The sequence below is a fragment of the Sphaerodactylus townsendi genome, linkage group LG03, assembly GCF_021028975.2.
Source record: "Sphaerodactylus townsendi isolate TG3544 linkage group LG03, MPM_Stown_v2.3, whole genome shotgun sequence".
Lineage (NCBI taxonomy): Eukaryota > Metazoa > Chordata > Lepidosauria > Squamata > Sphaerodactylidae > Sphaerodactylus > Sphaerodactylus townsendi.
Window position 1 is genome coordinate 131,145,748 of NC_059427.1, and position 25,999 is coordinate 131,171,746.

Consider the following 25,999-nt stretch of genomic DNA (forward strand, 5'->3'; position numbering starts at 1 on the left):
AGCAGAATATTCTAGAAAATGAAATGGCACTTCTGTGGGTTGATTCCTTTGGAGGAGAGAACACAGGAAATTCATGATCTTTTATCCAGTAAATGAATACATTTATCTGGTCTCAAAGGAGGATGACAAGACCACAAGTGACTTCACACCACACACACACGTCCCAGTGGAGGGTGATAAGACTGGAGGTCTTGTCACACACACACCCCTCCCCCAGGCACTGCTGTAATCCTTTCCCAAAAAATATCAGTAGCAGTGACAACAATTACAGTACCGAAGAGGGATTCCAGTGGGTCTGTATTTATTTATTCTGATCAACAAGTTGACTTCTGGTGACCCCTGGTAGAGTTTTTCAAGGCAAGAGATGCTCAGAGATTGTTAGCCATTGCCTGCATCATGTCCCTAGGTTTTCTTGGAGGTCTTCCATTTAAATACTTGGTAGGGTTGAGGGTGAGAGTGGGTGACTGACCCAAAGTCACCCAGCAAGTTTTCATGGCAGAGTAGAGATTCAAACCTGGGTTTCTCAGATCCTAGTCTGATACCTTAATGACCATTACATCACTCTCAGGTCTTCATTAGGCTTTAGAGGCCACTAGGAATAACAGGAAATATAGTTTTCATGGGATATTTTACCAGTTTAATACTGAATATGCTGTTTTTGTTATTTTATGTTGGCATTTTCACTCGTGAGCTGGCTCAAGCAAATCTCTGGAGAAGTAGCATATGTATTGACAGTTCTTGGCTCTCCTAGTGTTGTTTGTTTATATGCTTTTAACGGAAGTTTATAATTTTAACTGCATTTTGATTGTTTTTATGTCCACTTCTTTGTCGACCCTGATTGGGTGGAAAGGTGGCACAAAAATGTTTTGAAAATGAATCCAGAACATATTCCCTAAACAAATAAATATCAGGGAACCATAATAGCCAGTGTCCTCAGAGTTCTGCAAGCTCCACCGGAACTCTTTCCCATTGCTGCTGCCAAGAAAGTTTAGGTGAGAAAGGGAAGAAGGACAGCTGTATGGTGGCTTGGATGGCTCCCAGTGGAGCTGGTTTGCTAATGTGGTTCAAATTTTAAAGAACTCTTGGGTTTGGGACTGACAAGCCTGAAAAGTCATCTGTTTGAACTCCCAGTAATAAGGTGTCATGCCATCGCTGAGAATTGAGGTCGTGGAATCTACTCGTCCACTATAATGTCTAGTTAACACTTTTATGAGTGATAAGCCAGGAAGTACTTGGTTCAATCCTGTCGCAGGTTTTACTGAATAGCCATAGGCAAACCACTACTATCTTACCTCTACAGCTTGGAGATAATAAGAGTGTCTTGCCATACAAAGATGTTCAGAATAGTCCCCAGAAGTATCATCAATGGGTTTTAGGCAGCAGGTAAAGATACTTCCGGAGATCTGGCTAGTTCTTACTCTAGTAGTTCTGCTACCAGTTGCAGTATTATTAATGTTTTATATTTTTCCTGTATTGTTTTATGTCAGAATGCTTTTGCTTGTTCAGTTTGTTTATAAGGCATTTTGGAACCTATGGTTGGTAGGTGGGATATACTTTTTTAATGTACCATTTGTTATGTGAAATGATACTTGCAAATTTATTTATTTATTTATTTATTTATTTATTTATTTATTTTATTTTATTAGGCTTTTATACTGCCCCATCCCCGGAGGGCTCTGGGCAGTGTACAGCATATAGGGATACAATATAAAATGAGTAAACATTTAAAAGCAGCGATAAAAAATTACAAATTTTTGTTCCAAGAATTATATAAAAATCTCAACAAAATAGAGAGGCATCCAGCATTCCAATAATAAAAGTCCCTCCCCCCCAAAAGGGAGGCATGGCGAGTCTCGTTAGGTGACAGGTGGCCCAAATGTCAGGGGCCACAGAAAGGGGGCACCATTAGCGGCCAGTTCCTCCAAAGGCCTGGCGGAACAGCTCCGTCTTACAGGCCCTGCGGAACTCCCCAAGGTCTCGCAGGGCCTGGACAGCTGGAGGAAGAACGTTCCACCAGGCCGGGGCCAGAGCCATAAATGCTAAATATAGGCCTGCTTTTTCTTTCTCTTTGGGAAATTGACTGCTTTCCCTCAGTCTGGCTGGTCTACTTCCTTGAAATTTCCTAAAGGAAAATTACTAGATACAAAGAATAGCAGCATATAGAGCTGAGGCATATTAAAGTAAATAGTATTTTTTTCAAGAGTAAAGATCAGAACTCACAATGAAAGACCAAAAGGACTGTGAGTTGGAAGTTGCTTTTTTTTAACCCTCAACCAAAACAAAGACACATGGTAGCAACAAGTCAGCCTTCCAAAGACGGGTTCATACCACAAACAATTTTGAAAAGAAACTTCAGCCTGTATTTCCATTTATCAAACGTTCTGTATCCGTATGTATAATTTGCTTGGGGAGAGCTGCTTCTTTTAGGCCATTTATGCATGCAATAATTTCCCCAAGACTGCTCTGCAGTTGGGTTTCCCGACGTTTCTTTGTTTACATGCGAGGAAGTGCTGCATTGATTCCTGCTCAGCTGAGCTACTGTTTTGCCCATCCCCTGCTTCTGGGTTGTATCTGCAACCTCCATTTGGGGAAGTTGCAGTGGTGGGATTCAGCAGGTTCGCACCACTTTGGTAGAACCGGTTGTTAAAATGGTGCTTGTAAACAACCAGTTGTTAAATTTTTTGAATTCCACCATCAGAACTGGTTGTTAAATTATTTGAATCCCACCACTAGGAAGTTGTCTGCTGCCTTATGGGGGGGGGGGGAGGTTCAGTGCTCTGTTGCTCCTGCAATGGACCCTAAGCGTATATATGCATACACTTAATATATATGTATACACTTAATATTAATATATATATTAAGCCTCACTGATCCCCCTAAATTGCCAGCCAAAGAATGGGCAGAACTGCTTCTCTGTGTGCAGGAGAAGATGGGAAGGAGAAGAAAACCTGAAGGAAGCCAAACACATACTAGTCTACTTTGCTTTCCCTGCAAAGAGAGGCAAAAAGTTGCACTTTTGCGGGTTTGGGAAACTATACAGAGAGTCAAAACTGAGAGTGTGGTGAGTTCTGAAGAGCGGGAAACCTGTCTGAACCCAAGAATCTGACCCCAAGGGAATGTACGCTCACTGTGGAGTAGACTACAAGTGCATAAATGGCCTTAGCTTAAATACAGTTGGTTGCCCCCAACTGTTCTATTTGTGCACAATGATAGCTAGCTTGATATTCAATTCATTTATAAAAGGAATTAAGAACTTTTGATCTCTTTATGTTATGTTTATGTTTAACGAACAGCATAGGAGGCATAGTTAAATTGTGAAACTCTTTGCCCCAGGATATGGTGATGGCTGCCAACTGGGAAGGCTTTAAGAGGGGAGTGGACATGTTCATGGAGGATAGGGCTATCCATGGATACTAGTCAAAATGAATACTAGTCATGATGCTTGTGTATTCTCTCCAGTAACAGAAAAGCATGCCCATTACATTAGGTGTTGTGGAACATAGGCCCTTTCCGCACGGGCCATTTACGGCGCCCTGGGGACGGCAAAAACGCCGTCCCCAGGGAGCCGTTTGCACAGGCGGCGCTGCCAAAACGCAGCAGCACCGACCTGGCTCCCCTCCTCCACCCCCAGGGCGGCGTCGGAGGTCGGAGGGCAGCATGGGCGGGTCTTAGGAGCCCAGCAGGGCGACGAGGGCGACGAGGTGAGTGGGAGAGGGATGGGGAAGAGGCGGCTCCGTGTGGAGCCGCCTCTCTCGCGCCAGCCTCTGCGGGGGCGCTCGCACGCTCCTGTGCGAACGGCCCCCACCCCTCCACCGGCAAAATTCCTGCCGGTGCAGGGGCGCCCTTTCCGCTGTGCGGAAAGGGCCATAGACAGCATGCTGCTGCTGCAGTTGTCTTGTTTGTGGACTTCCTAGAGGCCACTGTGTGACCAGATTGCTGGACTTGTTCAGTCTTGGTCTGATCCAGCATGGCTTTTCTTATATTCTTATTTATTCTCTAGCAATCTGCCCGCCATCTCTAGACTGTCTCTGCATACTGTACCTGTGGAGGGGAGATCAGTGGCAAAAAACAGGTGACACCCTGGGGTGCTGTGTGGTTTCCGGGTTGTACGGCCGTGTTCTAGCAGCATTCTCTCCTGACGTTTCACCTGCATCTGTGGCTGGTGAGAGAATGTCAGGAGAGAATGTTGCTGGAACAGGGCCATACAGCCCGGAAACCACACAGCACCCCAGTGGTTCCGGCCATGAAAGCCTGCGACAATACAGGTGACACCCTGTCTGTAAAATACCTTTCTTTTGGAAATTTATCTGGCACTTACTTCACTGCCCAACCCATCCCTGAAGTTGGTCCTAATTCTGGGAGAATTCCAGGGCCTACCAGGACCACCAGAGAAAGATAACTTTATTTGTCTGAGCTTTTAATTGAGTATTCTGCTTGCCATTTCAGCCACTATTTTTGTTTGCCCATTTTCTTTCCTGTAGCAGTGTGACTTCCTCAGTGTTATGCGGAGATTTGTCTTGGATTGTGGTTGCTTTGTGATTTGTGATCTTGTGCTGGTTTTCATTTATTTTTATGATTTAGTTCTGCTACTTGGTTAATTTCAATCATCGATTACTTAAAAGCTTTATGTTGTTTTAAAACCTATTGTAAGGGGCCCTGAGCCGTTTTCTAGAAAAGTGGCTGAGAAATAATTTAAATAAATAAATTCCAGGTGAAGAATATTGCAGAACAGGAAAGTAGGACGGAGAACATTTCCTTCTTTAAATGATATTTGGTCTCCTTTTATTTCTTCCAACATAAGCACTGCTGGCAGCATTTGTCCATAACATCCTAAATATGACCAGAAGCCCTGGAAAACCAAACATGAATTTATTTTATGAAGCATTTTCTGTGCGCTTAAATTTATCTCTTGTATTTTATTCTGAATATATGATGAGTATGTTTCAAATTGGAGCTTTTATAGTACAGTTTTCTAGGTCCACTTCACACCTACCATTAATCTGTATGTCTTCTTTTGATGTTGCTGTAGTCAGTGTTTTGATACAAGATCATCTATCATTAATTCGATAACTTCGAAATGCTTGTACTTTGGAAAGCTAGAGGGGAATGGTCAGAGACAGCTCAAGGACTGCCCCCTCTTGGGTTACGAACCTCCTGGTAGGCCCTGGAATTCTCCCAGAATTAGGACTAAATATAGGGATTGGTTTCTCTGGAGAAAATAGCAAGCTTTGGAGGGTGGACTCTATGGCTCATTCTGCTGAGCTCTCTTTGGTCCCCAAATTCTAGTCTCTCCAGGCTCTACTTCCAAATCTCCAGGAATTTCCCAACCCAGAACTGGAAACTCTAGCCTGGTCCTGTAAGGATCTGCCCACACACTTGATCGTTGAAAAGGAGACAGTGTGTGAACAGCTTTAATAGTGTTAACACAGAGTGTGTTTAGTCCCTTTGAACTCTAGGGGGAGCTGTAATGTATACGCTCTACTGTCCAGAGCCTCCTGAAGACTACTTTTGTTTCCATTCTGCTTGTTATGCTTTTCCTTCTGCCTAAGCAAGCCAGGAATGTCTCCTGCTATAGCAAGTGGTGGGGGGAGGGGGTGGGTGGGACTTACTAGGCTTAAAATGAGACCTGGGCCTTGACATTGCTAGCATGATGACATCACTTCCAGAAGTGACATCATCACACTAGCAGCCAGGGAGACAGTGGTCGTTTCCCTACTTACCATCGACCGCCCTTTGCTGCGTGCTACTCTCAGCGCGCGTCATTTCTGGCGCGCTCCCGGGCTTCCCCACGACCCCACAGTCATCAAAAGGCGCTGTTTTGAGGAGCGCCAGGAGTTACGCGCACTGAGGGGGCGCGAGAGCGGCAGCATCGGGGTGGCTGTGTTGTCGCCGCCCCTGTAGTGGGGAGTGCCGCGGGACCCTGCGCTACTTGGCGAGAGTAGCGTGCAGCAGATGGTAAGTGGGGAAACGACCAGTATTTGAGCAAAAACTTTATGCTAGAAGCTGGGAAGAACCATGACTGAGCACTTTTGTAGAGGACCTTAGCATGAGATCCCACAACAACCCTGAAGTAAGAGCTACATGTATTAAATGCTTTAAAGATAATATTTTGTATCAAGATTAGATAAGTCCTTTGACAAGAAAAGCTCGTGAGTATGTGTGTATGACCTGCAGATATTATGCACATTGAGGAAAAGTGCACAGATTTGGTGAACCGGTACCTTTTATCCTGTTTTGTTTCAGGCAAAAACCTGCAGCCCACTGAAATCCTGCCGTTTTGTATCTGGAAACCTTCCTGGTTTGTCCTGTGGGATTTCATCAAACATTTCCCACAACATTTGAACCTCACAAGGGCTAGAAACTTCCAAGATGAAAAAAAGGTGGGGGGAGGAGATTCTCAAGAAGCTAGACTTTGCAGCCAATATCAATTGACGTCTTCTTGTAAAATGTTTGTATAGAACTGGAAACATACACAGCCCTGACTGAAGTGAATTAACTATTGCTCAAATTAATGTGGGGGAAGAATCAGCACTGGCTGTTAGAGGTATGTATAAACACCCCTAGGTGTGCTTATTTATCATGGACCAAGACAGCAAGGGAGTGTTTGAGGGTATTCTCTTTGCCAGAAGAATTGTCTGGTGTGTGATGTTATGCAGATACCGTCTGAGAACCATAATTATTACTTCTAGTAATGTGCAGGATGTTGTTCATAACAGCAATAATAAATCAGACTTTAATACCATTCAAAACTGGGTTCCAAAAACATCCACAGCCTTCTCAGAATTAACCCTTTCCTCCCTGCGATATTGTCCTTTTTCGACAATGTAACTACCTGACGTTAATAACTGGATGTGTTTTTTCACGTGCATATATGCTTGTTATTTTGAAGGACTGAATGGCAGTGAACCAGGGAGGACAGAGATAGCGGGTGTCACAATTATTTATGAATCACCAAAAGGTACTGTGTGGCATGAAATGTCCTCCCTGTTTCTCAGGGTAGGGAAGTTCCTTCAAGTCTTTCCTCTCAGTATTTTCACATAAATGTTCAGTGTTGACAAGGGTTTTTTTCTTATGATATGAATGTGAATCAGAAGAAGCAATGCAAGCATGACCTTACAAATATTGCTGTATGTATGTATGTATGTATGTATGTATGTATGTATGTATGTATGTATGTATGTATGTATGTATGTATGTATGTGTGTGTGTATGTATGTATGTATGTATGTATGTATGTATGTATGTATGTATTTATTTATAATCAAATTTATATATTCAGTCCAGTTCAGAAATGCATGTTAGGCTGATAATCAGGAACAAGGGAAGTGGACAGAATAAACCAACGGACAACAGCTGAAATCTAAATGAAAGTATCCTAATGTGTTCAAAACTGTAATTTCTGAAGTTATTAATTTAATACAATTGAAAAGAATGTCCCAAAGGCTGACCTGTCATCTTTGTGCTTCTGCATTCCTTGGACTGAATGCAAGACCAAAATGGGATTGCTGATTTTTCTGCACCATGGCCTGTGCACCTTTCTATCTCCATCAATAAAAAGCTGGAGACCTGGGGGAAAAGAGAGAAGAACTGTGCTTTAGGGAAGGGTTTGGAAGATGCCTGAAGATAACAGTCGCCTGAAACCCTGTTCTATATTAAAAGCAAAAATGCAGTCAAATCCTTTTGACATTCACTCATTCTTACACCAGTTTTCCCAAACTCTGCATTGCTTGTTTGACCCCAGAGAGGCTTTTTCTTCAGTCGTTGTGGTAGAAGTGTGGGGGGCGGGTGGGGGGGGGAGCGCCCATGCCAAATCTGAGCTAAGGCAGAGCTGAGGCAACTTTGCAAGAGGAGAGGCACGCCATCCGGAGATCGTAAAGCAGGACAGAGCACAAAGTGCCCCTCTGTCCATCCTGGCCTCCCTTTTCCTTTAATAACTGGATCCCTTTGTGTGCGTCTCCCTACGCTTACTTTCAATGTTATCGTGCCCTTCTATTTCTATAGCTGCCAGGCCCCAGAGAAAGATCAGACACCCTTTCCTACGCATTTTTTCAATTGTACAAGGTAGCTAACAGGCCACCTGCTTTCTTTGCTTTGATTTCCCAGGACACCTGATTTATTTGGGGGAGGGGGCTTATTTAGGGTCTATTACATTTTTTTGGCTCCTTCCCTCTGTGTCTCTCCCCCCTCCTCCAGCCCTGGTTAATCAGTAACTATAGCGTGCTTGGAGGCAGCTGTTTCAGACAGACCAAAGAGAAGACTTTTTTTGGAGCTGCATAAGGGAGCATTTGTTCTGTGGCTTCTCAATAGATCCTTGTGCAGAGGCAAAAGAGAGGAGGGAGGCAAAGAAAGAGACACTAAATCACTGAACTCCTTGAAAATCACCCCCTTTATTTTTTTTCTCAAATCCCCCTTTCATAATAGCCCCGACCTTTCAAGTCTAAACTCCTAATTTAGCTTGAAGAGTACGTCTTAGAAGAAAACATTCTCACTGTTCAGAATCTCTTTAAATGACATATCGTACACAGTGCTGTACAGTGTATTAAAAAGATCCTCCTTTTCAGAATACATCAAAATACTTTAAAGACATTGCTACCGTGACCATATTTTTATTGACATAGCTCAGAAAAAAAGGGGGAAACTGAGATTAATACAGCAGTGTGAATTACTGCTGCTATATATTCTTGGAATTGGAGTTCCGTATGGTGCCTCTCCACAGCCCCTCACTAATTGTAAGTTAAATTAGATAGCACGACACCACTCCACCACCACCACCACCCCGCCACCCAAGTAACCTAATACTCATGGGATAAAAAAACCTGCTGAAACATATGTACATAGATATGACATCTTAAACTATAAAGATGGCTTTCTAAGGATTTAAGAGAACTGCTACTAGGAATGAAATGGTTTTATCTTCCTAAAATATACCCAGATTTAGGCAATCATACTTCCTAATGCATTTGTTTCCTTAGAGAGCTTCCAAAGCTTAACCACATAGAAACAGATTGGTTGTAAGATCATTGGAAGAACTCACTTCAGTATTCTGTTTTCCCTCAATGAAGAAGAAGAAGAAGAAGAAGAAGAAGAAGAAGAGGAGGAGGAGGAGGAGGAGTTTGGGTTTATACTAAGGTGACCAGCCGTCCCAATTTTCGCGGGACACTCACACTTTTGCGCGATGTGTCCCGTGTCCCGCCGGGCTTTGGCATTGTCCCGATTAGGCAATGTGCTCCTGCGGCCGCGCGCATGTGGCCGCAGGAGCACGCTGCCTTTTGCGGCGGCGGGACATGGGACACATCGTGCAAAAGCGTGAGTGTCCCGCGTGAGTGTCCCGCGCACCCCGCTTTTCAATAGTAGAAATCTGGTCACCTTAGTTTATTCCCCACTTTTGTAAGGAGGCTCAAAGCGGCTTACAAACTCCTTCTCTACCTCTCTCCCCAACAGACACCTTGTAAGGTAGTTAGGGATGAGAGAGGTCTGAGAGAAATGTGACTAGGCCAAGGTCACCCAGCAGGCTTCATGTGTAGGAGTCAGGAAACAAATGCAGTTCACCAGATAAGAGTCTGCTGCCCTTGTGAGGAGTGGGGAATCAAATATCTTTTTTCAGATTAGAGTTCACTTCTCCTAACCACTACACTGGAAAATTGTGTGTGTGTGTGTGTGTGTGTGTGTGTGTGTATTAAAAGAAGTCAAGTTACTGAATGCTTCACTACTTCACTTGTAACTCTTCAAGAGGGTACTGATTGTTTGTGAGAGTTTTAGTTCTACATGCTTGAAATCCATGTATTGACCCCTGGAATGCTGGAAGATGCTGTACAAGTTGCCACCAAACTATGTGCAGTACAGAATGTATTGATAAGCTTAAGGTTCCCTTCCCATTTTAATTTTTTTTAAATTTAGATAAATTTAAGAGTAGAAAGAGCTGTGTAGTCGTCCAACTCTACCAAGGTATGAGGCATCATCCCTGAGCTAGCCATCCCTATTGGGACTGGCTGCTCCTGATTTTTTTTGTCAGTGTCTGTTCAAAATGTGACATTTTGACATGCTGTCTGACCTAGCTAGAAGATCTCGAGGCTAATTAATTCATGGAGTTCCAGGGATCAATTGCACAACTCCTGTATGGTTCCCAGTTAGGCCCCTTTACCAATGTTGTGCCAATGGAAATGATACAAATTCTAATTTCTTAAGATTAGCCCACCAGGTTCCAAAATGTGTCTCTAATGCAACTTTGCTACTAGAAACAGGTCTTATGAGAGTGGAGGCTAGAGCATAGGTAGCAATGCTTAATTATTGGCTCAGGTTATTTTTTTTCTAAACTTGGCCTTGCCCCTTTGAATATGAATGATAACTTTCAGACTTCATGGAGGTAGGAAGTGGGAACCAAATTCCTAACTTTCTCCACAGCTCCTGTTCATCATGGTTATAACAGACCAAAGAAGCAGTCAAACAGGTGTGGCAGATATAGAGTCCCAGTTGGACTTAGCCAGTCTCCATCCTTTATTGCCAATGAACCTAGTAGGTACTCTCTCTCTCTCCAATAGCATATCTAACTAATCTTGAAGTACCTAAACAGCAAAGAGCTTTTATTCCAACTTGATGCCAGGCCCTCCCTTCAGCTGTGCTAGAAGGCCGATACAGCCTTATTGGGAGGGAACATGTCCCTGTGGATCTGGACTCATAGAAACAGTAGAATATGTGCTTCTCCACAGCCTGTATTATAAAAATATATGTGGTTGTTTTATTTCACCTCTGCCATATAGACTCCCAGGCCGCTCCGAACAATTTTATATTTCCATGCTGCTTACAGCAATCCTGACACCACATACAGTGTGGTCAAGTTCTGTGTAGCAGCACTTGAAGTATGCCATAGGATGATGTGTGCAATAAAGTAGGCTCAAAACACTAAAAAAGGCATACCTCTAGCTTTAAGCAATGGATTTCCTCAAGGACTGTTGTTAGACAACCACAGATTCCAGACTCGCAATTACCATTACTCCCAACTGGTTCAAGTTGCCATAAGTGGCACAGGCACTTACGATTGTCAAATATGATTGTCAAATATGATTGAAGAAGTCAAATATGATTGATTGCATAGCAATCAATGTCATTGGGCTCCTTGATTGGCTGGAATCACTGTTTCCAAGAAAACAAAGTGTTGGAAACAAGTTTAAGCAAAATAGTACAGAAACAGTCAATAAACAGGAAAGAAATGAGCAAAAAGCACTATTTTTGTGCCAGTAGTTGTATGGAAGAATAGTTAGTATAGGTCAGTGGTGGCGAACCTATGGCACGGGTGGCAGAGGTGGCACTCAGAGCCCTCTCTGTGGGCACGTGCGCACGGAGAGGCTGGCCTGGGCCCCTGGACTTGATGTGCGTGCACCTCAGTGAGCAGGGAGGACTCAGCTGGCGAGCCTGGTGCCTGTGCTCCAGGTCACTGCTGCACGAGGGGGGGGGGTTGCAGAGGCGCAGAGTGGTGCATGTGGGACTTGCTGGAGGCTGCAGCAGGCTGGCCCCTGCTTGAGGGGGTTATTCAGGTTAAATTGCCACATTGGCACTTTGCGATAAATAAGTGGGTTTTGGGTTGCAATTTGGGCACTTGGTCTCGAAAAGGTTCGCCATCACTGGTATAGGTTTTAAAGGAAGGGACAGGGTATGGTAATTGAATAGCTATGGGTTATTTATCTTCATACACAAGTTTCCCCTCCTTCATTGTATTAGCACAACTGCCTGAAAGACGGTGCCTGGACTTAGGTCACTGAATGAATTTCATGACATTTTGCATCAAGGTTCCCAGTGTATCTGGGCATGGAAATTTACCACTTGAAAATGTGTTTGATTTTCTTCAACTCTGGGTTCCTCTGATGAAGACATGTTACAAAACAGGACAATATACCGGGTGCCCATATTGCCTTGTCTTTTCAATTTATTTATGATGATACATTTTCTTGGGGGAAGGAAGATTTAGCACATGTTAGCCCCTGTTAATTATTATTCATGTGTGCTTCTTGAGAGATACTTTTTAAATATGTATTTTTACATGTGAGCTTAGTTCTTTCCCAATAATTTTTTTAAATAGTTTTGCAGCACTAATGATTTTCTTCAGTGGCTGATGTGTCTCCTGTCCATTCCAGTGTGATGCTCTTCCATATTTTTTTTATTCTGATAAAGGCAGGATTTGAAGAGAGAATTTGAAGAGAATTTGAAGATGCAAAATCTGAAGAGAGAATTGAGGCGATGCTATGTCTGAGTTCTGAAAGAATATTCCATCATTTGGTTCAGCAAAGAGCAACAGTGGGTTAATTTGAAGGAAAAGGAGAAGAGGGCATAGGAAGGGAAAGGAATAGGAAATAAAATATACTAGGGGAACAGAGAACTTAAAGCAAGGACAAGAGTTTTGTGCTAAATGCTGAGAGTAGGGACTTGAGGTGTGATGTCACATCATGTGCCTGTGACAATAGAAAGGGTTGGTTTGTATTGAAGTATTTTGTAGGTGTGCTTAGACGGAGACAAAATAACTGGAATGCGACATGGACTTGTAGTAGTCAATGCAGTAATGACCAGACCACGACCCAGAGTTTAACTCAAGTGAATGGAGTGGGAAAATTGAAAATTTGCAGTGTGGTATGAGAAGCTTATATGTACATGGACTCAAATTCCACACAATATTATGTCTGTTAAGTCAGTTTCAGGGAACTGGATACCGTCAGTGTATACCTAGAGTTGAAAAGCTTTCAAAAGTGTGAGTATCTATATATCTGTCTCACTTTTATCACTCGCATACACACACAGTCTTGCGTGACTACAGCTTTGGCTGGAAACATAAAGTCATTGTTTTAAAGGGATAGTCTCCTCCCCTTCTCCAACTTCCTTGTGAGATGAGAGCATTCCTCTTTTGCATTCCTTAACCACTGCTGAGATGGGATGGGGGAGCTTTGGGGAGAGGGAAAGAGAAGGCTGGAGGAAGCAAATATTTTAATTGTTACATTGAGCCCAGGTGCTTGCAGGGTGGGGCTCAAGGGGCAGACAAGAACTGCTGCTAAATCAATATTAAGTATATATCAAACAGGTAAATTAGGGATGGTTAATAAAAATTGCCTGTAGTCTCAAGAATATGTCAACCAACTATTTCTAAGAAACAAAAGATTAGTGGTGGTTTCCTCACAGGCCTATGTAAGCAGTTCAAAGCCATTCTTTATTCTCTTTAACCTGGAGGTTTCCTTTAAAAAATGGACTTTTGCAGATCCTTGCTCATCAGAGGTGACCCTGGGTCTCTTCCTGCACTCTTTAAGTATAAAGGGAGTTAGGCCAATGAAATGACGCAGAGTTAAGACTTGCAAAAAAAAAAAATCTGTAAGTAATGCCTGAAGATTTTAATGTGCTATAAGCACAGGTCAAAAGTGAACCACAGGTGGAAGAGCATCAACATGTAGCATTTTAACCCTCTCACTCAAGGGGGTATGAAGGGTGGAAGATGGCTGAATGTAGGCGTACATCTTTCATCCTGATCTTCAACACATTTGCCTGTTAAGTGGTCATATTGGTACTAGAGATGGAGCTGGTATAGAGATAGAGCTGAGACCACAGCCTTAAAAACTGGAATGAGAAACAATTTGCTTGCTTTATTTTAATGACAATCATTTTGGGGTAATTTGAGAGATTTGTGCTTCAATATGTGGCGTGCAGCATACCTTCATTCCCTATTTCTCATGCCGGGGGGGGGGGGGGGCGGGGAATACAGTCATGTGTGTGTGCTGGAGAATGCCATGAACAGCTTGTTGCATCAAGCCTGGAAAGCACATAATACAGAAGAGAAAGATGGCCTTGTAAGGATTATCTGGGATGAAGTGATTCTGTGCCACTGTTTGTGTGTGTTCCATATGGGGATGGGTGGGTCAATATCTGTTTGATTTGCAGTGTAAGGACTTGACCCTGGGACCTAAAATTTTTGTGGGCAGCCACTGACACTTTAACTTGATTTCGTCATGACAAACCATCCTGGCCCTTTTGAATACTGCCTGTGCATCTGAGAACTTGGCACCAAGACAGCTGTTTTTCCTTTGGTAATCATTTCAGAGGTATAACGGTGTTAATTTGTTGGAGCAACAATTAGGAGTCTTGTGGCACCTTAAAGACTGACACATTTTTATTTAAGCATGAACTTTGGGAACTAAAACCCACTTTGTCAGATGCATGTGGCAAATCCTGACTAGACAAACATATACAAACATGAGTGAAGTCTCACTACATGCATCTGACTAAGTGGGTTCTAATCCTCAAAACTGATGCTGCCATTTAAAAAAATATTAGACTTTAAAGTGCCACCATTTAGTTAATGGACGTTAATCAGGCAGCATAACTGTGTGCGATTCTGATTACCAAAGAACAAAAAGGATATTGCAGAGTTAGAAAAAGTACAAAAGATGGCAACCAAGGCTCAAACCCAAGGACACCTATGCTGAGATACATTTGTTAATCTTTTAGGTGCCACATTTTGATTCTTCAATGAGAGCTGTCTCATATGAACTCTTTACCCAAGGGCATGGACTTCTGCCCCTACCCTTCTCTCCATTCACAGGGCTCTTCCAACCATCAACCATATGTGAATTGACTTTCACACTGCAGATCTATAGGCTCCTTTAATTTATTTTAAATAAGATGATCTTATAGACTTTCCATGGCCAGTTTCATACCTATCACTGGCTTACAGTGGATGGAAAAATCTGGGTCCGTTTTAATTTTAGAAATGTGTTAGAGGTGTGGGTCTGAAAAGGATTTAAATACTTAGTGAGAGGTAAGTGACAGGAATTCTCATCTAAGCATTACGTAAAACCTTCCAGGCGAACTATAAATATCAAATTATCATCTGTCACTTCCAGAGTTCGTGCCATTTCCCCCCCTGCTTACGGGCTCTTGCTGAGATTCTTGCATGGTACTTACTGCATTTGCATGTTGCTGTGTGCCTGGAGTGTGGGGGGAGTGTCTTTAATTGTTGTTCCCATTTACTACGCTGATTGCTGCTATGTTTTGGGAAGCTGAGCCACTTTATGTGTAACGAAAGAAAAGACCACCCAGTGCCAAGTTGGAAATCAGATGTGAGGTAATAAGACAAAGCTTTGCATGTACTTCTGCATCACTCAGAACCCCAAAGAGACAATGCAGCTGGCGTTTTGCTCCTTCTGTTAATGATGCTTGAAGATAATCATATTTGTAACTTTTGCCAGCCTGCAAGAACAGAGCATCAGGATTGCTCTCCATAGCCCGTGGGCTAATTTCCTGTACTCTCTCCCTTTCCCCCCTTTGTGGCTTGTCACCGCTGGCCATGGCCTATCCTCATTAGGCCCCCCCCCCCCAGCTTGATGTACAAAGTCATTTTTTCTGCTTTCCTGGGAGTCTGTTAGCTTGTTAGTGGGTGATCTGGTTTTGTTGGTTTCTTTTTCTCTACAACTCATCAGAGAGCCACACAGATCAGCCACCTGACTATTAAAGATGACATGTGCGGGACCTACAAAGAGTTGCAAGAGAGGGGGGAAATGTGGAAATCTTACTTTATCTCTTTTTCTCTCTCCACTTCTGGGATTCCATCAGAACAGGCTGATCTCGCCTGGCTCCCTTGGTTATGCTGTGCTGTTTTGAATATAATCCTACTGAAACACTTGCCTTTTTCAATAAGTCACTGAGTTTGGGTTGCCACCAGGTCTCCCCTACCATTGGTGGGGAAGTAGAGAGAGAGGAAGGGGGTTGCTAGACCCAAGTTTGGAAACTCCTGGAGATTTAGGGATGGAGCCTAAGGGACCGCAATGGGACACAGTGCCACAGAGGCCACCTTTTAAACAATCAATTTTCTCCAGAGACATCGATCTCTTTAGACTGGATATAAGCTGTAATTATAGAGCAGTGGTTCTCAACCTGGGGGTCGGGGATTGAACGACCCTTTCTCAGGGGTCGCCTAAGACTCTCTGCATCAGTGTTCTCCATTGGTAAAATGGATAAATATTAGGGTTGGGGGTCACCACAACATGAAGAACTGTATTAAAGGGTCGTGGCATTAGGAAGGTTGAGAACCACTGTTACAGAGGCTTGCCAGGTACCTCCTGGAGGCTGGCATCCTTACTTTGTGTTCATTTTCTTTCCACACTTGGAGAGCCCCATCTTCTCTGTGAGTGGGCTGTATGCTACTATAAGGATTTGGGGGGGGGGGGGCACGGCTAGCCAATCCGGTACCTGCATTTCATTTCGGTTGTTTGCTTACTTCATTTATCCCCTGCCCTTTCTCCCCAGTGGGCATCCAAAGGTTGAGCCGTGTATAGGAAGAGAGGCTGTCGCTTGGCACGGGTCCCACCAAACCTTTCCTGGCCAAAGCTGTTTATCAAACCACGGCTTGGGAAGAGAGAGAGACAAGCGCGGCTGGCTCTCCGGCGAGGAAACTACGACTCCCGTGATGCTCTGTGGTGGCTTCTCCTGCCGCAGTCAAACCAGCCTGCAGCTGCGGGATATATAAACGCAGGCATGGCTGGAGAGGCTGGTCAGAGGTAGGCTGGCGGGGCGGCGCGCTGGCGATCCTGTGGAGCGGGCCAGGGCAGGTTGGTGCAGCCGCTGCTTCGGCCGGGCTGTGTTGGGTTCGGAGCTGCTTCCCGGGGATTCTGCGCTGGGATCTCTCTTGCGAGAGGGCTGCTCTCGCCAGGCTCGTCCCCTTTGGATGGGCTGGTGGGAGTTTTCTTAGCACTTCGGTGGCTTAGCCCGAAATGGAAATGGATGGAGCTGGATTGCAGCCCTATCACACGGGAGCGTCCGGGGGACAGGGGAACCGAGCTTTTAGCCGTCTCATCCCCCCTTTTCGGAACGTGTCTCGTGCTTTCTCGCAACACATCGTTCCTTTTTAAAGGAACCTCCGTTGGATTTACGCCTCGTCAAGACCCACGTTTTTACCTTTTCTGGAAAAGCAGATCTTTGTTTTTGACCCGTGCCCGGCAAGAGGAAGATATTGCAACACGTGCTGCCTCCCTGGGATTACTTTACCGGTGCGTCTCCGTGATTATTTTTCCCCCTTCTCCGTGCTACTCTTCGGCACCACCAGCACCCCGGTTTTATATATGGAATATATTTATTGCTGCTTCTACTCGCATTATTCTGAAGGTAAGTAAACTAGGTTAAAATGGTTTTGTTTAAAAATCCGCTAAGAATTTGTCACGGCAGGGAGTTGTGGATTGCTTAATCCAATGAATGGTTATGCACAAACTTCTTACCCCCCTGTTTTTCTCTAAGGCTCCCCCCCCCCCACCCCCTGCCGGCAGTGTGAACGTAAATCCTCTCCACGTCCGGCTGTATGGATGTACAGACCTGTGTGTGGTAGCCTGGGTCTCTTCTCCCCCACCCCCGGCCTTTTAAGCCGCCCATAAGTTTCGCTTCGCTCTTTGCGCCCAGGATCCGTTATCCTTTGGTGCTTGCAATAGCGAGCAAACAGCGCCTTCCAACTGCAGGGACTCTTCCACCTGGGTGGAACCGCTAGGTGGAAAGGAGACGAAGCTGCCCGCAGGGGTGTCGCCCTGTGAAATGCCGGAGGGAGGAAAAGCGATCTCTGGGAAACCAGATCTCTTTTCCTAGAGGTGCTCTCTTGGAACAGTGACAACCTGTATCAGTTCATACAAGGCTGGGAAGGGCTGCATTTGGGGCTGGAAATGTGTTCAGGTTTACTTGGAGGGGAGGAGCCGTCTTGCAGCAGCCTAGGCGATTGACGGCTTAAAAGTTTTTTTTCTTCGGTCTAAGATCTTAAAAGGCTGAAGATGCCAGATGGCCCATGTTTGAATTGGCAGCCTTTTATAATGGGGAATAACCCTTTGTTTTGGAGCCCTGTGAAGAACAGACACCTCTGGTTTATTTTTAATAGGATTGTTAACGGCACACCTGCTTTGATCTTGCAGTTCTGGCGATTAAAGGGATGCGGGCAAGTGTTCTGCTATAAATACCTGTACCCTAGCCAGTGAATATAAAACTAAACAGGAATCTTGTGGCACCTGAACAACTAATTCAGTGGGTTTGTTCCAATATATGCAGGTATGGCCAAGAGCCCATTTCTTCAGATGTAAAGCACTTGGGTCTAGCAGTGCTGCTAGAACACAGCCATACAGCCCGGAAAACACACAGCACCCCACTAGGGTCTTCATTAGCCAGGTTCTGCTCAGCCTTCATGATTTGGGTGTCCCTACCTGTGCTATTGAAGTTGCTCTCTCCCCACCCCAGTGTACTTTATATCTGTCTTCACAACATCCAGTCAGTTGTCTTTTCTGTGCCTTCTGATTTTCCCTAAGGGTGCAGGTGCTGTTCACCCTGCCCTGTAGCTTAATAAGAGGTCCCGTCCTCCTTTTGAGTAAATGGGTTGTAATGGTTGCTTTAAGCACCTCTCCTCTCAGCATAATTGGCCTTTGTTTTCCTCCATGCAGCCAACACATCCTCCCTCAGGTGTCTCTCTGAAGTCAGCAGTTTTTTCCCACTGGGATATATTTTCATGTACCCTCTAGCCGAGGGGCGTGCAAGGCTAGAATTCCCACCTCAGAAGAGTGCCACACTTGAGTGATTCACTTGCCCAAGAGGCAGAGATGATTGATGTTGAGTTACCTGACAGCACCAGCTCCATTATATGCCCCCTTTCCCACAAAAGAATGTGTGAGGAGATGGTTTGATTTATACGGATTCCTGCAACACAACTTCTATGACAACTGGTGGAAGTTTGTCACATTTACAGGAATAAATTGACTATTGGAGGGGGAAAAAAAACACCAATTGTTACTAGTTTGGGGTTGGGTTCAACTCCACCTCAGAAGCATGGCACAGCGCAACCCGTGGCTGAGCCAGATTAGCAGCACCAGGTTGTTTCAGAGGACACATTTGCTGTCTCCAGTTCTTTAGAGGCAAAGATAAACATTACTTACAGATGCCTATGCTTTTGTTGAGTGCTATAAACGCATTTCGTTCTCTTCCTAATATTTACATTGTTGCCTCTATGAAGACACAATGGTTCTCTTTACAGCACTCAAGAGGCTTAAATTGTGTGAAAGCCATGTCAGCATAGATACAAGGAAAAACATCTGGGGACACCTGCCTTTTCCTTTCTTTGTTGGATGACCTGTATCTCTGTAACTCAGCCAAGCCTTCCAGTTCAAATATCTGTGAAACATCCTCTTGTGCACTGGTACCCTTCCTTGAGATGACTGTGGGTCTCTTAATGAACTGCTGTTCACCCTGTCTGTTTAGCAGTTCTGGCAATCCGTTATCCTTTGTCACCCTGTACTTCCTTTTGTGAAATGGCCAGTTGAAATAACAGCATGATACCACAGTGAAGTCAGGGTAAATGTCATGTGCAGGCATGAGGGCTCAGTGGCAATCCTTGTGCTGGAAGTTGTACAGTTAGTGTTTCAGGAGGAAGACTTGGGGAAACTGATGGTGATCTTTGCCTCAGTGTTGGGAGTCAGGCAAGCTAATCCGCAGGAACTTTACACCAGAGTCATCAAAAGTATGATGTTTCAGCAACCTGTATGATCGGAGTGACCCTGACCAAAACCACAAGTTGGCCGGCTTTGAAAACATGTTTTGAAGGACAGAAAAACATGATTTTGCATTGGCAAAGCCATAATTCCTCCACCTTCTCAAGTGCATGTAGGTGAATTGAGATTTATATTCCTGTGAAGTTTTATTCCTTGGCATGTAAGTTGTGCATGAACAGTGGAAGGTGTATTTCAAAGTTTCTCTTTGACGTCCTTGGCTATTTACCAGAACTTAAACTCTCACCTGTGGGGTTGGGGGAGAACAGATGATTAAACTGGTTCACATTAATAGGTTACACATGGTATAAACATCTACCAAGTTATGTAAGTTTCCCCCCTTTTCATTTCATCCCCTCAATTCATGCTTGATCAATTGATGTATAGCTGGATGCATGATCAGTTGATTTATAATGGAGGGGTATGAGCAGAGATGGATACTGGGTAAAAAATAATAGTTATAGACTATCCCAAATCAACTTCACTTTAGGGTTTGGTATTTGGGATGCCAAGTCACTGGTTGACACATAACTTGGATCGAAGTGCTTGGTATGGGTTATGGTCAGCGGTTCTTGCTCTCTCCCTGTAATATGTTAGTAATCCTAAACTGAAAAGGGAACAAAGTAAATTCCTAATGTATGATTAACTTGCTCTTATCCCTGATTTAATTGCCAGGGATTTCAGAACATGTTTCATCTTTGACTTCTTTGACAATAGTATGTATTGGCCAAGCCATGGACAGAGATCTTCCTCTAGAAGAGTCCATTTTAATCCTTACTTGAGAATTCTGAGTCAGGAGCAATTGCTTCTTCATTTTCTATTTACACGTTTCATCTGTATATAAACTACTATAGCTTCATTGTCTTTGCAGCTGCCCAATGTCATAAGCTGAGAGAGAGAGACCAGCCCCAAACCATTCACACAATGTTATGACACAGGAAGATCTATGCACAACTCCATACTAATAAAAGTGTGCCGCTCTCCACTGCAGTACACTGGCTCATTTATGTTTCTTAAGTTGCTATATAATCAGCATCTCAAATCACTTCAGATCATTTATCAAGATTGCTTTCTCTCTGAAAATGTAGTTTACATTCTTTCCAGACTTTCACGAACATGTTTTTTGTTTTGCAAACCTTTGACCTTGAATGAGTATTGTAGTGCCAAGAAAAAGCCGCAGTGCATTGGCCATGTGCTCTAACATGTCTCAGGTAATTAATACAGTCCTTAACGTGTCTGTTTGACTCTTTTCAGAAGGTTCTGTAACACAGCATTTTTCTGAACTCCATCCTCCTTGAATGCAGTCTTCCAAGTTGGAGGGGTTCCTCTGTGAAGATGGGAACTGATTAACCTGTCACTACTTTTCCACATCCTCTCCACAGTAAATTCTGTCCACCTTTTAATGGTTTGTCTGTCATGGTTGTTTTGGGCTGCATACACCTGCCTATAAGCACACTTAATACAAGTCTTGCTTTTGTTGTGTGGAAGCTCTTGGTTGTCACAATATCTCTAGTATCTGCTCTGCCTTATTTGCCATTCTGACTCCTTAATCAGCTTTCTGGAGACCCAGCTGAATCCACAGTTCCTCCAGGAGTCAGTTTAAGATAACATTCAAGTAATGACTTAGATGGTAGCTCCCTGTGGAAAGGGAGGCTTCTGCTGATTTCCCCCTTGCCATTGGAGGCCATCACTTTACCCCATATGCTGTTCGGAGGGCAATGCAGGGTGTCTGTGGACCATCAGAGAGCAGGGGGGGCTGCACGGGGGGAGGGGCGAGAAGGTTCCTTTCTGTAAGTGCTGCTGCTCTTACAATTCTTAGGATTCAGACCAATATTTTAAGCTTTTTCTGCTGCAGGCAATGCTTGAAGTCTCTTCTGTTGTTCTTTGAAATGATTCCTTGAGGAAATGAAGATAATGTTCATCATTTGGACAGTTGAAAGCAACGCTGTTGTTGGTCATAGCTGTAGTGATCTGCATTTGTTTGAAATTAGACTGATGGTTATGAAATGTGTCCTTTCATTTTCTTTCCTGGTGGTTCTATTGACCTTTTGTTAGAATCCTTTTATCCAACTGTTGATCTATCATACACATGCCCCTCCCTTTAAAAAAAAATCCTTGTTAGGAATATATAGTAAGATGGTAATTTAATATGCATATACTTCCCACATTTCTTGGGGAATTTTTCTGCCTTGACAAAGCGTCGGCAACCAGCTTTTCTAGCACGCAATCACATCTTTGCATCCTTTCAAAGACTTATGTCAGTACTTTCTAGAAAGTCTTTCCCCTTCCTCCAAATTCTTGATTATGGAAGTAAAATAAGTTAAAAAAATAGATCAGCTCCTGAAGAAATTGTTTCATTGCTGCCTTTTATGAGGAATAGGAGAAACCGAAGTGATTGTACCTTAATGGTATGGCGAAATGATTGCATAGACACTGTACTGTTATGATCTTTTTGGGGTGGTGACCAATGTTCAAATTAAGTGATCAATACAATGCATATGTTTATTTTTCCTTACTGCCTGTCAATACAGCCTACGATAATACATTATTGTAGTGTTTGGTTTGTGTTTTTCTGAAGTATAATGTGAAGTAACTGAAACAGCTTAGCTAAGAATCATTAGCCTGCTTCTCCAAAGTCCCTGTGTCTGTAGTGATGGCATGAGCAATACACAAATTCCAGCTGGGACTTTTGTGAGGATTATAGGTACAAACCCCCAGATAATACCCTGCTATTTATAACACGCAGTGAAATTTAGTCAACTTCAGATGCTGTTGATGGCTCCCATGGTATTCCTTGGAGATAATGTAGTCAGTGGCGGGTTTTTATTTGGAGTTTTCTCCTGCCTGAATCAGATGAAAGGTTTTGCTTTTCATCTTTTGAAGTGAATGCCTTATCCAAAGGCGTGTGGATCCAAAAGATTACCTTGATGCCTTATCCAAAGTAACAGCCATTTATGGCAACTGTTTGACACTTCCTAAGCTCTGACCAATTGTAACTAATTGAAAACTTGCGGTTATCAGGGCTACCCTTGTACGACTATATGAAGCTGTTTTACTCCAAGTCAGGTGGTTCGTTCATCTATTTAAGTGTTGTATGTTCTGATTCGAAGCAGCTATCTAGGATGTCAAGCAGAGAAACATGTTTCTTTGGACCTTTCTAAGATTCTTCATCTGGGAAAGTCAGGTATTAATCCACGGTCCTTCTGCATGTCCTCACCATGACCCCCTCCCCTTGTGACGAAACCTTAAATGAAGTCTCCATCTTCATTTGAAGTGCTACAAAAATGGTTCTGTGTAACATTGTCTTCTGATGTAAATATATAGCCCACTGAGCAAATATTGCTAAAATTGGAGCCTGGTGGTTCCTTGAAGACGAACAAGGTTTGTTCCAGGACGAATTTTCATAAGTCAGAGCTCATTTCAGATACAGACAATAAAATGAGTTCTGACTTGATGTTTAATTTTGTATTTAATTTTGCTGCAACAGACTTGCATGGCTACCTTTCTACATCTTACATTTGTAATAACTCGAAGTGAACACAGATGGATATTACTAAGCAATCAATTTGTCTACAAACCACATTTTACCTCCCAGTTGGTTCCTAGATTTGTGGGAAGGGGGATCCCTTTGTTATTAAATGTAACCCTAATTACACTCAAACATTCATATGGAGTAAAAGAACACATAATCTCATACAGTGGCAGATACAGCTGTAGATTCTTGGTGGTAGTTTTCATGTTCCTCCCACTTTTTTAAAAACCATGGATTAGCTGCTGGGCAACTGTAGTTATTCTTGTGGATATACCAGGTCCCAATGCTACTTTTTCTTAGTTAAAATACATATTTGAGGATATGACGTGGTTTGGCCTCAAGTTGCCTCAGTTTATGTACCAGCCCAAGATGTGTATTTGACAACTTTTACCTCAAGATGGCCTTTTATTTTCCATTATTTACATGCACTGAAGTTGGGCTTACTCTCTGTAGGTGTTAGAGCCTCTCCTATCCAGCACATTCTTTACAATCATGAGAAACTAAGCCCCTTCTCTAGCCGAAGAGTCCATCTGCCTGTTTTGAACTGGGGGGCAATATTTGATTTGCTCACAGCTGGAAATGAGATTATTTCTCTATTACCAGAGCCTCTCACCACACATTGTGTATTTCAAGTATGCTTGGTTTTGAAAAGGGGGGATTTCTTCTGAATACATAAATGGAGGGGCTGGGGGAGGTACAAAACTCCCAGCAAATAATTGTGAATGAAACTCCTTTCCCCCTCCTACTGTGCTTCCTACAAATGTATGGGGGGGACACACACCATCTTCTATAAAGTACTCAATTGTTCCTCTCAAAAAGAAGAAAATGCTTCTAAAAGGAGGGAAATGTCCTCCCCCCTTTCAGCTGTTGGTGTCTTTAAGACCTTGCTCTATTGTAAGTCCAGGACAGAGACCCTTCTGTGAGGGCTGCTTGGGATCTCTTTGCTGGATAACCCCTCCCTTCCCACCTCATCTCAACAAGCCCCCCATTCTCTTCTGAAGAGGGTCCCTCTGTCTAATGCCAAGTAACTCTTAGGGTAGCATTTATCCTCAGGCACTTTGCTTACAAAGCTCACTGGAGTGTCAAATAAACTCGTTCAGACCCGCAAAAGAGAGGACGGAGGTGGGGGTGGAGGAGAAAAAAAAACAAAAACCCTTTTATTTTCACTGCAGGGAAACAAATACAGACTTTGTGCTGCAGAGTAGCAATCTTAACAAAACAGAGTAGAGTGTGTACTAATATCCCCATAATAAAATAGTTGGTTATGCTTCCCTGGATGATAACAGTGGATAAATTTGTCAGACAAGCTATAAATAAGACTTCTGTCATCCTTTGGTTAGTTGTCTAAAAATTTGGTGATTTATTTTGTTTGGGAACATTGAGCTAGAAAATGCCTTAGCTGTAGTCTTGGCCTGTCTTTGGAGGTGGGGTAGGAAGGTTCCTGGGCATATTTTTGGAATAGAAAAACCTGGCCCATCCTCATTCTTTACACTTAAGGATTCCCAATCATGTTTGGCACATTAGAATCTTGTTTCAGGTGCAAGAGATCTTCCTACTAACTGCTTCCAGGTATTTGTTTCCTGTCCATAAGATCCTAAGAAGAGCCGTGCTGGATTAGACCAGTGAGCGGCCCATCTAGTCCAGCAACCTGTCTCACACGGGGGCCAAGCAGTTACTGTGGTGGGCCAACAATAGCTCATAGGCCTGTCATTGGTTGGCACTAGTGTTCAGAGGTTTACAGCCTCTGAATGTTTATCACAAGGAATTGTGTGGATGTGGGAGGATTTCCTTTTAGTTTGTTGCTACCACCCAATCTAGAGCCTCCCCTACCTCATGACAGACTAGACCAGTATTAAGTAAGACTAGACCAGTAATAAGTGGCGGTTGCCAAATCTGTGTAACCCAGAAAACATTTCACAAGCCTCTGCGGACTACACAATACACACTTTTTCCAGTATAGAGGCTGATTTTCATCTAGTGTCAAGAATTGGTCAAAGGCTGTATGTGGTCAAACTGAAATTGAATTCAGGAAAGATGGACATATTGCCAGTCAATAATAAAATGAGAGTTGGAAATTGCACATCTTCATAAGGACCAATTTCAAGTCTGGAACTTATTTTTGGATTTGACTGCTTCTAAAGAAATGGATTGTTCAAGTTGCTTCGGTGTGCCTTTTGCCAGCTAAGTCCAGTTCACCCGTTGCGTCCATTCCTAAAGAAAGTAGATCTGTCCACATGTGTTGGTAACTTCCTGTGTGGGGCTGCCCTCGGGAAAATGTTCAGAAAGTGGTGATGGATGTTGTGGTAAGGGTCTTAATGGGACTCAGAGTGAGGAACCTAGATTGCAGTGCTGCATCTGTCTTTTTCCCTGCCAGTTTTTCTTGGTCAGTTCCAAATGCTAATGGCAACCTTTTAACGCCCCAAATGGTTTGGACCAGGTTTTCTGAAGGGCCCCAACCATCATATATCTAATTTCAAACTAAGCCATAGAGTGTAGATTAATAGATATTCAAAATGTAACTAGATCGTGAGAGTTACTGTACAAGTTTGAGGAAAGGCCCCACCTTTCTCCCCTCCGGAAAGAATTCTAAAAAAGGAATTATATGGCTGATAGAAATGATGCCTGCCTTAAGAATTCCCACTAAGCTTTCAGTTACTTTTTTTGGGGGGGGGGCGAGGCAATTACAACAATATTGCTGAACATTCTAAACCAGGGGTCTGCAACCTGTGGCTCTCCAGATGTTCATGGACCACAATTCCCATTAGCCCCAATTGGTCATGCTAGCAGGGGCTGATGGAATTGTAGTCCATGAACATCTGGAGAGCTGCAGGTTGCGGACCCTGTTCTAAACTGTGTTTTTGTAAAGAAAAGTCATTGGGGTAGTGGAAGAAAGGGTGTTATTGGAGTCCAAAACTGGGCCCAACCCCAGTAACCA

The 25,999-nt window shown here is 43.5% G+C and overlaps 1 protein-coding gene across 2 annotated transcripts in view; it reads left to right on the forward strand.

Moving 5' to 3' along the window:
* SLC39A11 (solute carrier family 39 member 11) overlaps window positions 1-25,999 on the forward strand; it is a 549,451-nt gene that overhangs the window by 396,103 nt on the left and 127,349 nt on the right. Inside the window, exon 12 of one of the 2 annotated variants that reach the window (XM_048488150.1) lies at window positions 6,244-6,544. The exons of the other annotated variant lie outside the window; for it this stretch is intronic. The gene's annotated coding sequence lies outside the window, so the exon portion shown is untranslated. The remainder of the gene's footprint in view (window positions 1-6,243; window positions 6,545-25,999) is intronic. 2 annotated transcript variants of the gene reach the window in all.